Below are 14035 nucleotides of genomic sequence, written 5' to 3' on the forward strand. Positions count from 1 at the left end.
GTGTTGGCCGCTGACAGTTCACAGCTGCCCCATCCTCCAGAAAATTAAAAGGGTGGAAGTGTGCTGTCTCATTAGGAAATGTCTGGAAGGTTACACCCTCACCCATTCCCACATCGTGCTTCCAGGAAGGTATCCTGTTTCTTGAATACTGGGATGCTACAAACTGTTTCTTTGGGAGAAAACCAGGTCAGTCTGGGAAAATCTAGGACACCTGACGTTCAGTTCCACAAGAGGCCATGGAGACCTAATTGTCTTCCACTCCGTGCCTGGAAGAAACAGTTGTTGGATGCCTACTGTGCCCCAGGTCCGGGGCCACTATTAAGCACCAGACCTTATTTTGAGGATACTGATATAAATAATATGATTTTCCGGCCCTGCTAAGAAGCCCACAGCCTGATGGCAAATACAGATTATTGTTTTTTAATTTTACAATCAGTTTTTTAAATGCAATATAGACATGTGTAAAGTAATGCTGGGCGGGAGGGGGTGGGGGGAGGCGGGGGCAGGCAGGGAGCTCCTCTGTTTCTGTTAGAATGGAACATAATGAAGTTCAGGGTTCAGCAGCTGGGTTCCAGTGTGGACTCTCTCACTTACTAGCTGAGAGCCCCCAGGCAAGTCAGTGATGGTGTCTGCTAGCAAAAAAGAACAATTGAAATGCCCCTAAAAAGGCTGGAAGGCTATACATCAACTTAATGGACATCGTGTCTGGGGAATAGGATTGCAGGTGGTTATTTTCTTCTGTTTGCTCTTCTATTTTTCAAATTTTCACAGAGAATAGAATCCTTTTGAAATCAGAAAAAGAGAATCACTAAATTTTTAAAATGTGATTCAGTTCTCAGAAGTATGCTGCAACGTGCACTCGTTAAAGGCATCTCTCCCCCTCCCCTTACATTATCTGTCTGTCTGTCTATCTATCTATCTATCTATCTATCTATCTATCTATCTATCTATCCCTAAAAACTAAAGGGTAGTTTTTAGGACCACCTGCTTCCAGATTGTTTGGAAGTCTTTTTTTTTTTTAAAGATTTTATTTATTTATTCGACAGAGATAGAGACAGCCAGCGAGAGAGGGAACACAAGCAGGGGGAGTGGGAGAGGAAGAAGCAGGCTCATAGCGGAGGAGCCTGATGTGGGGCTCGATCCCATAACGCCAGGATCACGCCCTGAGCCGAAGGCAGACGCTTAACCGCTGTGCCACCCAGGCGCCCCTGGAAGTCTTCTTAATATACAAATTCCAAGCCTGCTTCCCTGGATTCAGATGGTCTGGAGTAGGGCCCAGAAACCGGTATTTCGACAAGCTTCCTAAATGATTCAAGTCTCGGCATAAGCCTGAGAACCACTATTGAGGTGAATGAAACATTCTATCTGCATTAATTTTCCAGATAACTAGGGTATAACCACACACAACTTTTTTTTTAAGTTTTACCTTCCTTGTAAAATAAGTTTGCTGAACAGTGTTTAAGTTTTCTGGGTCACTGGGAGTCAGGTCCATGATATGGTGTGGACATTTCTGTTGAGTTGTGTAGGACCATGTCTCCTTCTCTAAAGGGGTCGTAGGCTGTGACACTTTCATAATTCTGTTCATTTTATACTGTTATTCACCATTCACTGTCTGCTATTCCTTTTATTAAAATTTATTTCTTTTTAATAAATTAATGTGTCCACCTGTGTCCACCTCCTAGGACACAGATTGCCCCACTGAAAGAAATCGAGGCTCTTTAGAGACTCATTCCAGACCTGGAGATGGAAATGTATAAGATGATCCTGAAACATCTTGTCATACCAAAAAGCATGGAAATTATTAAAGACTATTAGGGTTGGGTCAGAAGAACTCAGAAGTGGACATGAAGAGCCTCCCACTTGCAAAAGGGTAGGACAATTAGATTATCAATGGATTGAAGCACGTCAAGTATCTTTACCTTTGTGAGTTTATAATGGTACTCCAAAACAAAACTAAACAAAACAAAGAAAAAAAAAATCAAGTCATCTCTGAAGAATGCTAGAAAACCACCTAATTATTTTTAAAACAGGTCATTAAAGAGAAAGAATCAGGCACTCATTCTCTTTTTCCTTTGCGAAATTCTTTTACAGGAGTATGCCAGCTAGTAAGTGAAAAAGGAATGAGAGAACATCACCAATCTGCAACTTCTAATGATTTATAGGTGTAGCAATGGTAATGCCTGCTATTATCACAAGGAAGACCAGCAGACTTTGAATTTTCCTGATAGAAGTAAACACCACCATCTGTACATCCCCTAAGCCCACAACAAAAACAAAGTCAAACAAAACCTTATATCTGACCAAGCATCTAGATCTAATGAAGAATTTACAAGAAACAGAGGAGGAAGACCATCACCAAGATGCAAAATCAAGGCTATAGCAAACTCTAAGAGGCAAATGGTCTGGTTTCTTCAACAAAACATTGCATGAAAAAAAATAAGAGATGGAGAGGGAAANAAAAAAAAAAAAAAAAAAAAAAAAAATATATATATATATATATATATACACACACACACACACACACACATATTTAAAAAGCAAAACCAAGAACACACAAGAAAGATACAAAACATAAATGTTTAAGACAATCAAAGAAATTGCAAAATTGACCAGATGGATATCTGATGATATTGAAGAATTTGTTATTTTAAATGTAGATGTGATAATGGTACTGTGGCTGTAGTTTTTTTTAAAAGGACTGTATCTTTTAGAGAAGAGTGCTGAAATTTTTGCAAATAAAATATGACGTTTGAGATTTGCTTCAAAATAATCTGGGGGAGGGAGTGGGAAGGAGTACCATGGGCAAGATTGGCCCTGTGTTGAAAGATGTTAAAGCTGGTGGAATTCATCAGGTTCATTTTTCTGTTCTCTCTACTTTTGAATATGTTTGAGATTTTTATAAATAAAATGTTCTGCATATTCATGGTTGAAACTTGAAAATTTCAGAAAAGTAAAAGAAGAAAAGTTCAATTATCCATAATCCCATCCCGCAGAGATAATCACTACTATCAATTTACGGTATACCCTGCTTGCCTTTTAAATAATACATTAGGAATCCTGCTGTGAATATTGTTTTATAATCTGCTTCTTTCACTCAAGATAGTATATTTTTCCTTGTCATTAAAAATTCTAAAACATTATTAGTCTTAATAGTTGCAATAGTACTGTAGTTCCTAACGTTTACTCAAAACGAAATGTTGCTACTAAAAATTTTGCTCGTCTGCACATCCTTGAAGACCTTTATTTGGGGACCCCACTTATTTTTTAGAAGTAGAACTAGTAGTTAAAAAAATATAAATATTTTCAGGTATTTAATACGTATTGCCAAACTGTTCTCTAGAAAGGTTATATCCATTTATGTTCCTGCCAGGAGTGAGGTAGAATTCCCCTTTTTCCGAAATCTTATTCTTCTGCAAGCTTTTAATTTTCCTTATTACATAAGGAATTCCAGGTCAAAAGAGCCATTGATAAGTGTGTTGGAGCCCCCATGGGCCTTTGAATCCTATTAGCTCTGTGACATATTGTGAGAGTTACTTAACATCTCTGGATCTGGGAAAACAATAACATTGGGAGGTCATGGCCATTGAATAAGATCATAAATGTAACGATATAATACCTGTACATTTCCTTAGCATGGTGCCTGGCTTGGTAAATGTCAGCTGTAACTATCATCATTACCATTATTATCATTTCATATTACCTTCCTATAGAAAAAAAAATTCATAGCTTTTGTGACAGCTGTTTTCCTTTTTATGAGAAGGCTTTTTTACTTGCTTCTGCATTCAAGCCGTATTCAAGAGAAGTTAGGATGTTTTTGGTTGCATCCCAAAGAAACCCCAAGTCAAACTGAAAAAGCTGCAGCACCCAGAGGTAAGAAGGATGTAGAAAACACTGTCTGACTCTGTCCTTAGTGAATCCCTTGGCTCTGTCCTTCTCTTGTTTGTTGTTTTCAACCCCATACTGATGTCCCTGGGAAAAGACAGCTAGCCAATAAAAGAGGTGCTACTAAATCTACATGCTTCTTCATTCACTTCCAGGTGGAAAAAGGAAGTTCCTGCCCACTACCCTCCAGCTGGACCTTGAGATGTACACGGATTGGGAACAGTTTTATTTACTTTTTACTTTTTACTTTTTTGGGGGGTAGAACTTGATAAGCTGATTCTCACGGTAAAAAGCCAAGAGAAATATTTCTGAGGCCATTGAATAAGCAGAAGAAGGTGAGAGGACCAGTTGTAAGAGGAACAGAATAAAGAGCCCCCCAAACAGATCGACACTATGCACACTTGCTACATGGCAGAGATGGCCAGCAGATCTGTGAGGAAAGAGAGGACTTTTTAATAAATGGTACTGTTACAATTGAGCATCCATGTAGAAAAAAATTGAAATTACACTCCTATTTCACCTCATGCACAGTATTCAGTGCCAGGTGGAATTGACCCAAGTGTAAAAGGAAAAACTAGAAAGCTTTTACAAGAGAATACAGGAAAGCATGTTCAAGACCTTGGGGCAGAGAAGAATTTCTTAGGCAACACATGAAGAGCAGTAACCAGAATAGAAAAGATTCATAAATTTGCTTAATATTCAAAATTTTCTGTTCATCAAAAGGCATCACGTTGGAGCAAAAAGACAGGAAGAGAACTACAAGTGCATGCAATGGACAAAGGATTAGTTTCCAAACCACATGAAGAATTCCCACAAATTGACAAGAAAAAGACACATAGGGGCGCCTGGGTGGCTCTGTTGGTTAAGCATCTGCCTTCGGCTCAGGTCATGAGCTCAGGGTCCTGGGATCAAGCCCCCACATCAGGCTCCCTGCTCAGCAGGGAGTCTACTTGTCCCTCTCCCTCTGTCCCCTCCCACTCCCTCTGCTCTCTCTCTCAAATAAATAAATAAAATCTTAAAAAAAAAAAAAAAAGACATATAACCTGGTCAGAAAGGGACAAGAGACTTGCACAGGAACTTCACAAAAGAGGAAATCAAAGGCACTCCCCTCATCACTAATCAGGGAAATGCAAATTAAAAACATACCATCATTACAAACCAGATCTAAAATTTTGCAAGACAAGCCTACCAAGTGTTGGAAGTGAGACTATAAGCTGAATCAACCACTTTGAACCTGGTTTGGCATCACCCAGAAACAGGGAGATCTGCATACCCCATGATTCAGCCACCCTCCTAAGTGTATATACCCTAGAGAAACTAATGCACCAATATTCAAGGCCGCATTGTTCGCTACTAACTCCAAATTGTAAGCAGAGCAAATGTCCATCAGTAGCAGAACAAAGTCGCAGACAAGTTAGCCCTTACCCTCTCTACTAAAAATAGTAACAGTAATATTAATAACTAATTCTTACAGGGCAATTACTATGTGCTAAATAGTGATGTAGGATTTTAATATATAAATAATCATTACACTTACATATGGAGCTTAACTCTGTGCCAGGTACTCTTCTAAACAGGCTTCATGTATTTATCATATTTCATACTTAACCTATGAAGAAGGTACAATTAATATCTCTTTTGTCAAATGAGAAGACTTAAGAAGTTAACTAACTTGTTCGATATCACACAACTAGTGGTAAAGCCAGGAGTCTGCCTTCATGGTGCATCCCCACTAGGAGAAGGCCTAGGCAAGCAGCTGATACGGAGTTAGTAAATAAAGAGAGGCTCAAGAACTTTAAAAAAAAAAAAAAAAAAAAAAAAAGGAGCACCTCCATTGTGGCTTCCAGTGATCTCAGAGGGGGTCTCAGGAAACTTGGAGCAGAGATCTTTTTTTTAATAACGGTTTTGTTGAAATATAATTCACATACCATAAAATTCACCCTTTCAAAGAGTACATTTCAGTGGCTTTTACTATATTCACAGAGTTGTACAACCATCATCACTATCTAATTTTAGGACCTTTTCAACATTGTAAAAAGAAACCCAATCCAATATTGTAAAAAGAAACCCACTGGTCTTTCCTGGTCCCCGCTCCTGGTCCCCACCACCCTGGCCCTAGCCCCAGGCAACCACTACCCCATGCTGTTAAGGTCATGCCTGTTCTGAACATTTCCTGTAAATGGAATCATAATGTCTGGCCTTTTGTGACGGGCTTCTCTCACTTGGTATAATGTTTTCAGAGTTCGTATACGTTGTATCAGGTGCTGCTACTTCAGTTCTTCCTGCTGAAGGGTTTTCTACTGTATGGGGATACATTTTGCTCATCCATTCATCATTTGAGGGACATTTGGGCTGTTTCCACATTTTGGCTCTTATGAATATTTTGTTGTTATGAACATTGTGTATGGGTTTCTGTGTGAACATGTTTTCATTTCTCTTGGGTATATACCTAAGAGTGGAGTTTCTGGGTCATATGGTAACTCTATGATTAACATTTTAAGGAACTACCAAATTGTTTTCCAAGTAGCTGCACCCTTTATTCCCACCAGCAATGTATGAGGATTCCAATTTCTCTATATATTTTTTAAATTTTATTTATTTATTTGACAGAGAGAGACAGCCAGTTAGAGAAGGAACACAAGCAGGGGGAGTGGGAGAGGAAGAAGCAGGCTCCTAGTGGAGGATCCTGATGTGAGGCTCGATCCCAGAACGTCAGGATCACGCCCCAAGCCAAAGGCAGACGCTTAACAACTGCACCACCCAGGTGTCCCTAATTTCTCTATATTTTCATCAATACTTGTTATTGTCTGTCTGTTTTATTATAGCCACCCTAGTGACCGTGGAGTGGTATCTTATCATGGTTTGGAGCAGAGTTCTCCAGTGGATGTTGAACTTGACCTTGAACTCAGCAAAGGAAGTCTGTTCTATCCTCAAGCCTTCAACCAGCCTCTGCCAAGTCTCTCAGACCCCTGGTAGGAATGGACTCCTGCCTGTGAGCAAGGATAGACTCAAGTCCTTCACTTTCAGTTGACCTTCCCACCAATCACAGCTAGACCTGGTAGTTCCCTTGTTGGATGGATGCCCTCCAAAAAAAAAAAAAAAAGAAGTTCACAGGTTTTACCCACTATGAACAAAATTACTTTTCCTATGGACAGAGCCTGGAACCTGGTCCTGCCCATGAGACAAACCTCCATTCTCAAATTGAGAGGTGCTAGATTCCTTCTCTCTTCACTTTTCTGGACTCCTCCCAGAGAAACACTTTCACCTCTAGAGGCTTCTCTTTATTGCCCTGGGGAAAATGTAATTTGCCTTTGTTAGAAACAGGTATTTAGGGGTGGTTTATTTTGCAGAGGGGTGTAAATTCCACCAGTCACACAGACTCTGACTTCTGTGATTTAAACACTAAGATATTCTCAGCCCCTCATCTGAAGGAGTAGCTGTATATTATTGTTGATGTGTATCTGGGTGATGGGTGTGAAAACTCCTTCTGTTAAGAGCTTTTGTTGATGGGATTTTGGGGGTGGTGCCCCAGGGTCCACGTGTATCTGGTGAGTCAGGGAGACCTGGGGATGTGAGTGCAGCTGGTGTATGGAGCCAGGACTGGGTCCAGTCATTGACTGGGTATGGTCATCTTTTGTCTGTTAGTGATGCAAGAGCTAGAGACACCAGCCCCTCTGGGAAGGGGTCAGGGTAGAAGGCCAAAGGCAGATCAGTAGGCATAGAAGATCCAAAGACTGCTGCTACCACCTCTGAGCCCTTTCTTAAGCTGTTCCATCTGCTTACACAGCTCCCCAGCTCCACCCATTGCCCAACCCTCTGTCACTCTCCTTCTAGGCCTCACCCACTAATAGCACGTGACCCTGGTCAGGTGACATTACAGGAAGTATCCTCTGAACTCCCAGGCCTGGTTAAGTTCCTCTTCTTGGTACTTCCAGAGCATCTTGGGGTTACCTCCAGCATGGCACTTACTCACATTGTGAGGTTACCTTTTCAAGCCGGGGGCTGCCGACGCATAAGCCTACAGAGGCTGAGAAGATAGCCAAAATGAGTGAAGCGGGTCAGACATGAGAATAATCCTGGCTTTTAAGCAAAAATGTCATTCATTCTTCTTAAATCAGGCAGCTCCCTTGACCTATCTTATGATTTCTCTTGAGAGCATCCTGGGAACATGAGAAGTTTTACTTCTATCATAAGAAAAACAGCACAACTGCAGCAATGAATGGCCAGTGACTCCCTCAGGTTTGGACCCAACAGGGGGTGGTGGGGTCTGTGGCCCACATTCCCACGTGACAAACTGCATTCTAGATGATAGCCACCATGGGAGAATGCAGTTCCAGTGTTGCCAGCTCTACCGGTTTTCAAAAGCAGTGGGAAGTCCAGATTTTTATCATCTCTCCATTTTGAATTGTCTGCACCCAATTCAAAAGTTCTAAAGTGTGTGGAGGAAGGGCAGTGACAAACAGAATACTTCTGAAGGCCAGATTCAGTCCACAAGCTCCAGATGGGACCAACCCCCCGGTCATTAGGACTTGGACTGTGCGGTATTTCTCTGAGTCCCCCAAATTAGCACACGGTCTGGTACAGAAAAAAACTAATTTTCTGGGGCGCCTGGGTGGCGCAGTCGTTAAGCGTCTGCCTTCGGCTCAGGGCGTGATCCCGGCGTTCTGGGATCGAGCCCCACATCAGGCTTCTCCGCTAGGAGCCTGCTTCTTCCTCTCCCACTCCCCCTGCTTGTGTTCCCTCTCTCGCTGGCTGTCTCTCTCTGTCAAATAAATAAATAAAGTCTTTAAAAAAAAAAAAAAAAGAAAGAAAAAAAGAAAAAACTAATTTTCTGATAAATTTGTGATACATTTTTTTAAGTTGATTGATTGATTGGTCAGAGAGAGAGAGAAAGCACAAGCAGGGGGAGCGACAGGCAGAGGGAGAAAGGCTCCCCGCTGAGCAAGGAGCCCAATGCAGGACTTGATCCCCAGACCCTGGGGTCATGCTTAACCAACTGAGCCACCCAGGTGTCCCTTTGTGATACATTTTTGAAGAATAACAGCTGATATTTATTTAGTACTTGGGGTGACCCGAGCACTTAACCCTTTCCATTCATTATCTCACATCATCTTCACAGCCTTCTCAGGTAGGTAGACTTGCTAAAGGTGGGGGCAGGACTCAAACTCACGTCTGACTCCAGATCTCTTAGAAAAGTAGATTCTTCCACTCGGGGGCCAGTATGGAAAAGTGGTTAAGATCATATTCCTTGGGATGAAGGTCCAGATTGGTCACTTTCTATTTGTCACCTTGGGCAATTTACATAACATCTCTGAGCCTCTGTTTCTTGGTCTGTAAAATGGAGACAAGAGTTAACTACTCACACGGCTGTTGTAAGGGGGTAAATGAGACAAACAGGCACAGAAGAGCTCATCAGCAAATAATAACTATTCTTATTGTGCCGGTATATTTTTCCCCATAGGGTTATTAAATCCATAGCCATGCACACACACTGCAGCTTCTTAATCACCAATGATCTTGTTACTAGCGGAAAGACAAGGAAGTAATGTAAGGAGTCACTTCAGACCTCAGATGGCTGCCTTCTGAGCCAGCAGCACACTTGATAGGGAATGAAAATGATCAAAAGAAACGACAGTGCTCAGGGCAGGGGGCAAATTGTTCCCCTGCCAGGCTGTTCAACGGAAAAAGGAATAGTTATCTTGAGTCTAAAGCTTCATTCCCACTGGAGCCTTACCTTTCAAATCCCCTTCAGGTTGGAGCCAACTTTCAAAAAGAATAATTAAATCCGAAAAGAAATGGGGTCAGCAGGTCTCGCAAGTGCTTTTAAACAGGAAGTCTCTTAGCTCAAGGAGGGAAGTCGCTGATAGCAAAGCTGCTTTCCTGTACATCAAACCAAAGAACTACTCAGTCCCAGGAAGGAGATGTAGGAACACATTTCACCACATACAAGTTAACCCTAACGTTGTCACCTACAGTCAAAAACTTGATTCTACTCCTAAATCGCTATGTTTCAGAACATTTTTGGTATGCTTAATAAAAATTACTGCTGTATTTAGGAATAATATAAAAACAGAGATTGCATTTATGATAACAAAGAAATGAAATACCTAGGAATCAATATCCTGAGAGATGAGTACAATCCATATAAAGAAAACTTCAAAATGTTATTGAAAGATATGAAAGAAGATTTTAATAAGTCAACACCTAAACAGTGTTCCTGAGACATAAAACTGTAAAGATATCAGCTCTAAGTAAATTCATGGTCAACTCAAAAACATCCCTACAAGCTTTTTAAAAAGTACTCAACAAAATAATTCTAAATTTAATTTGGAAAAAAAAATTAATGAAGGGATACTATATCATACTTTTTATTCACTTATTTATTCATTTTATTAATTTTGGATTTTACTTGACTTCACTTTTATAGCTTTATTGAAATATATTTCACATTCCATAAAATTCACCTTTTAAAGTGTACAGACCGGTGGTTTTTAGTATATTCAGAGTTGTGACACCATCAGCACTATATAATTTTTCAACACTCCAGAAAAAAACCCTGTACCCATTAGCAGTCACTCACCTTTCTCATCCTCTACTCCCACCCAACGCAGCCCCGTGTAACTTTTTTTTTTTTTTAAGTAAGCTCTATGCCCAATGTAAGGCTTGAACTCACAGCCCTGGGATCAAGAGTCCTATGTTTTACAGACTGAGCCAGCCAGGCGTTCCCCATCCCCCACCCCCTAGTAACTATTAATCTACTTTTTGTCTCTGTGCATTTGTCTATTCTGGAAATTTTATATGAATGGAATTATATCTGGCCTTTTGTGATTGGCTTCTTTCACTTAACATAATGTTTCCAAGGTTTCTGTAGTCCAGAATTAATCTTGCACAGAGATCTGGCCTTTGTCCTCAGCTTCTTGGGAGTAATCTCTAGGCTCTTGAAATGTCACGCTTAATAGAAATATATTTGTTTGGGAGTCTTGGGTCACCAGATAGTCTAAAAATGATTCAGGGTGGAGGCCAGCCACATCAAAGAGTCTTAGGGTGGGGGCTGGCCAGAAAGACCAGCAATGTGACTTAGTGTGGGTTTTAGGTCACCCCCAGTATCAACAGATATCTGAGGGGCTAGAGCCTGAGATCAGCCACATAAGCAACCAGATATGCCTACATGATGGAGGCCCAGTAAAAGCTTTGGACAGCAGGGCTCCAGTGAGCTTCCCTGATTGGCAATACTGCCTGCATATTGTCTATATCAATCTCAGGAGAACAGTGCTATCCTGGCTACTTAGAGAGAGGTCAACCAGATGCTTCATAGTTGGAATCCTCCTGGACTCTGTCTTACGTACTTCTTTCCTTGGCTGATGTTAATCTAGAGACTTTTCCTGTAACAAACCATGAGGATATCACCTTTCAGTGAGTTCTATGTGTCCCTCTAATGAATTACCCAAATTAAGAGGGCTTTAGGAACAACCCAATTTATAATTAGTGTTCCAAGTAAAGGTAATCTCTTCCAGATTCCTACCTCCTACATTGCATGTGGGCTAATCTTGCTCAAGATTCATTCACGTTTTAGCACATATCAATACTACATTCCTTTTTATTGCCAAATAATATTCCATTTGACGGATAGATCACATTTTGTTTATCCATTCATTGGTTGATGGACATCTGGGTTGTTTCTACTTTGGGGTTATTATGAATAATGCTGCTATACACACTTGTGCTCTAGTTTTTGTGTGGACATATATTTTCAATCTTCTTAGCTGTATACCTAAGAGTGGAATTGCTGGGTCATAGGTAACTCTACATTTAACTTTCTGAGGAACTGCCAGTTTGTTTTCCAAAGTGGCTGCACCGTTTTACAATGTATGAAGGTTCCAATTTCTCCACAGCTTCCTCAATACTTGTTTTTGTCTGTCATTTTTATTTTAGTCACCCTAGTAAACACAATTGTGATTTGCATTTCCCTGGTTGCTAATGATATTGAACAATGTTTTGTGTGATTATTGGCCATTCGTGTATCTTCTTTGAAGAAACATCTATCCAAATCCTTTGCCCTGCCTTCTGATTGGATTATTTGCCTTTTTAAGAGTTCTTTATACATTCTGGCTATAAGTTCCTTAGCAGATATGTGATTTGCAAGTGTTTTCTCCCACTCTGTAGATTGTTCTTTCACTTTCTTGATGGTATCCTTTGAAGCACAAAAGCTTCTATTTTGTGCAGGGGGGTGCAGGATTCCCCTTTCTCCACATCCTGGACAACACCTGCTGTTTCTTGTGTTGTTGATTTCAGCCATTCTGACAGGTATGAGGGGATAGCTCATTGCAGTTTTGATTTTCATTTCCCTGATGATGAGTGACTTTGAGTATCTTTTCATGTGTCTGCTGGCCTCTTTAGGAAAATGTCTATTCATGTCTTCTGCCCGTTTTTTAATTGGATTATTCCTGTTTTAGGTGTTGAGTTTGGTAAGTTCTTAATAGATTTTGGACACTAACCCTTTATTGGGTTTGTCATTAGCAAAAATCTTCTCCCATTCTGTTGGCTGACTTTTAGCTTTGTTGATGGTTTCCTTTGCTGTGCAGGAGCTTTTTATTTTGATGAAGTTGCAATTATTTTGTTTGTTTCTTTGTTTGCTTTTGTTTCCCTTGCCTCTGGAGACATGTCTAGAAAGAAGTTGCTATGGCCAATGTCAAAGAAGTTATTGCCTGTGTTCTCTTCCAGGATTTTTATGGTTTCAAGTCTCATATTTAGATCTTTAATCCATTTTGAATTTTTTTGTGTGTGTGTACAGTATAAGAAAGTCATTCGGTTTCATTCTTTTGCATGTGGCTGTCCAGTTTTCCCAATACCATTTGTTGAAGAGACTGTCTTTTTCCCATTGGATATTCTTTCCTGTTTTGTTGAAGATTAGTTGACCATATAGTTGTGGGTTCATTTCTGGTTTGTCTATTCTGTTCCATTGATCTATGTGTCTATTTTTGTGCCAGTACCACTCTGTTTTGATCACTACAGCTTTGTAGTATAACTTGAAGTTTGGAATTGTGATGGCTCCAGCTTGCTTTTCTTCTTCAAGGTTGCTTTGGCTATTTGGGGTCTTCTGTGGTTCCATACAAATTTCAGGATTGTTTGTTCTAGCTCTGTGAAAAATGCTGTTAGCAAACCTAAAGCCAGCAGAAGGAAGGAAATAATAAAGATGGGAGCAGAAAGAAATGATACAGAAACTAAAAACAAATCAAAACAACAATAGAACAGATCAATGAAACCAGAAGCCAGTTCTTTGAAAACATTAATAAAATTGATAAACCTCTAGCCAGACTTATCAAAAAGAAAACAGAAAGGACCCAAACAAATAAAATCACAAATGGGGAGGAGAAATAACAACCAATATCATAGAAACACAAACAGTTGTAAGAGAATATTGTGAAAAACAACAAATCGGATAACCTAGAAGAAATGGATAAATACCTAGAAACATATAAACTACCAAAACTGAAACAGGAAGAAAGAGAAAATTTGAACAGACTGATAATCCGCAAACAAATTGAATCAGTAATCAAAAAACTCCCAAAAAACAAAGGTCCAGGACCAGATGGGTTCACAAGCAAATTCTACCAAACATTTAAAAAAGAGTTAATACCTATTCTTCTCAAACTATTCCAAAAAATAGAAAAGGAAGGAAAACTTACAAATTCATTTTATGAGGCCAACATTACCCTGATACCAAAACCACCAAAAAAAGAGAACTGGAGGCCAACATCCCTGATGAACATAGATGCAAAAATTCTCAATAAAATACTAGCAAACCAAATCCAACAATACATTAAAAAAATCATTCACTTCGATCAAGCGGGATTTATTCCTGGGCTGCAAGGGTACTTCAATATTTGCAAATACACCACATTAAGAAGAGAAAGAATAAGAACCATATGATCATTTCGATAGATGCAGAAAAAGCATTTGACAGAGTACAACATCCATTCATCATAAAAACCCTCAACAAAGTGGGTTTAGAGGGAACATACATCAACATAATAAAGCCCATATATGAAAAACCCATTTCCAGTACTATGTCAAATAAAAGTGGGGAGAGTGAACATCCTTGTCTTATTCCTGACCATAGAGGAAAAGCTTTCAATTTTTCCTTGTTTAGGAT

General features: G+C 39.9%; 1 long non-coding RNA gene across 6 annotated transcripts in view; it reads right to left on the minus strand.

Moving 5' to 3' along the window:
- LOC103670726 overlaps positions 1-14035 on the minus strand; it is a 30730-nt gene that overhangs the window by 8661 nt on the left and 8034 nt on the right. The window contains exons 2-5 of one of the 6 annotated variants that reach the window (XR_005837659.1): positions 9617-9762; positions 9053-9213; positions 7724-7909; positions 5420-5491 (exon numbers count right to left, since the gene is read on the minus strand). This is a non-coding gene — a long non-coding RNA (uncharacterized LOC103670726). Of the gene's footprint in view, positions 1-5419; positions 5492-7070; positions 7910-9052; positions 9214-9616; positions 9869-14035 lie in introns of those variants that run through there. The other 5 variants (XR_005837658.1, XR_570653.1, XR_005837660.1 and 2 more) reach the window with 5 other exon arrangements.

This window comes from Ursus maritimus, unplaced genomic scaffold, assembly GCF_017311325.1.
Source record: "Ursus maritimus isolate PB19 unplaced genomic scaffold, ASM1731132v1 scaffold_25, whole genome shotgun sequence".
Lineage (NCBI taxonomy): Eukaryota > Metazoa > Chordata > Mammalia > Carnivora > Ursidae > Ursus > Ursus maritimus.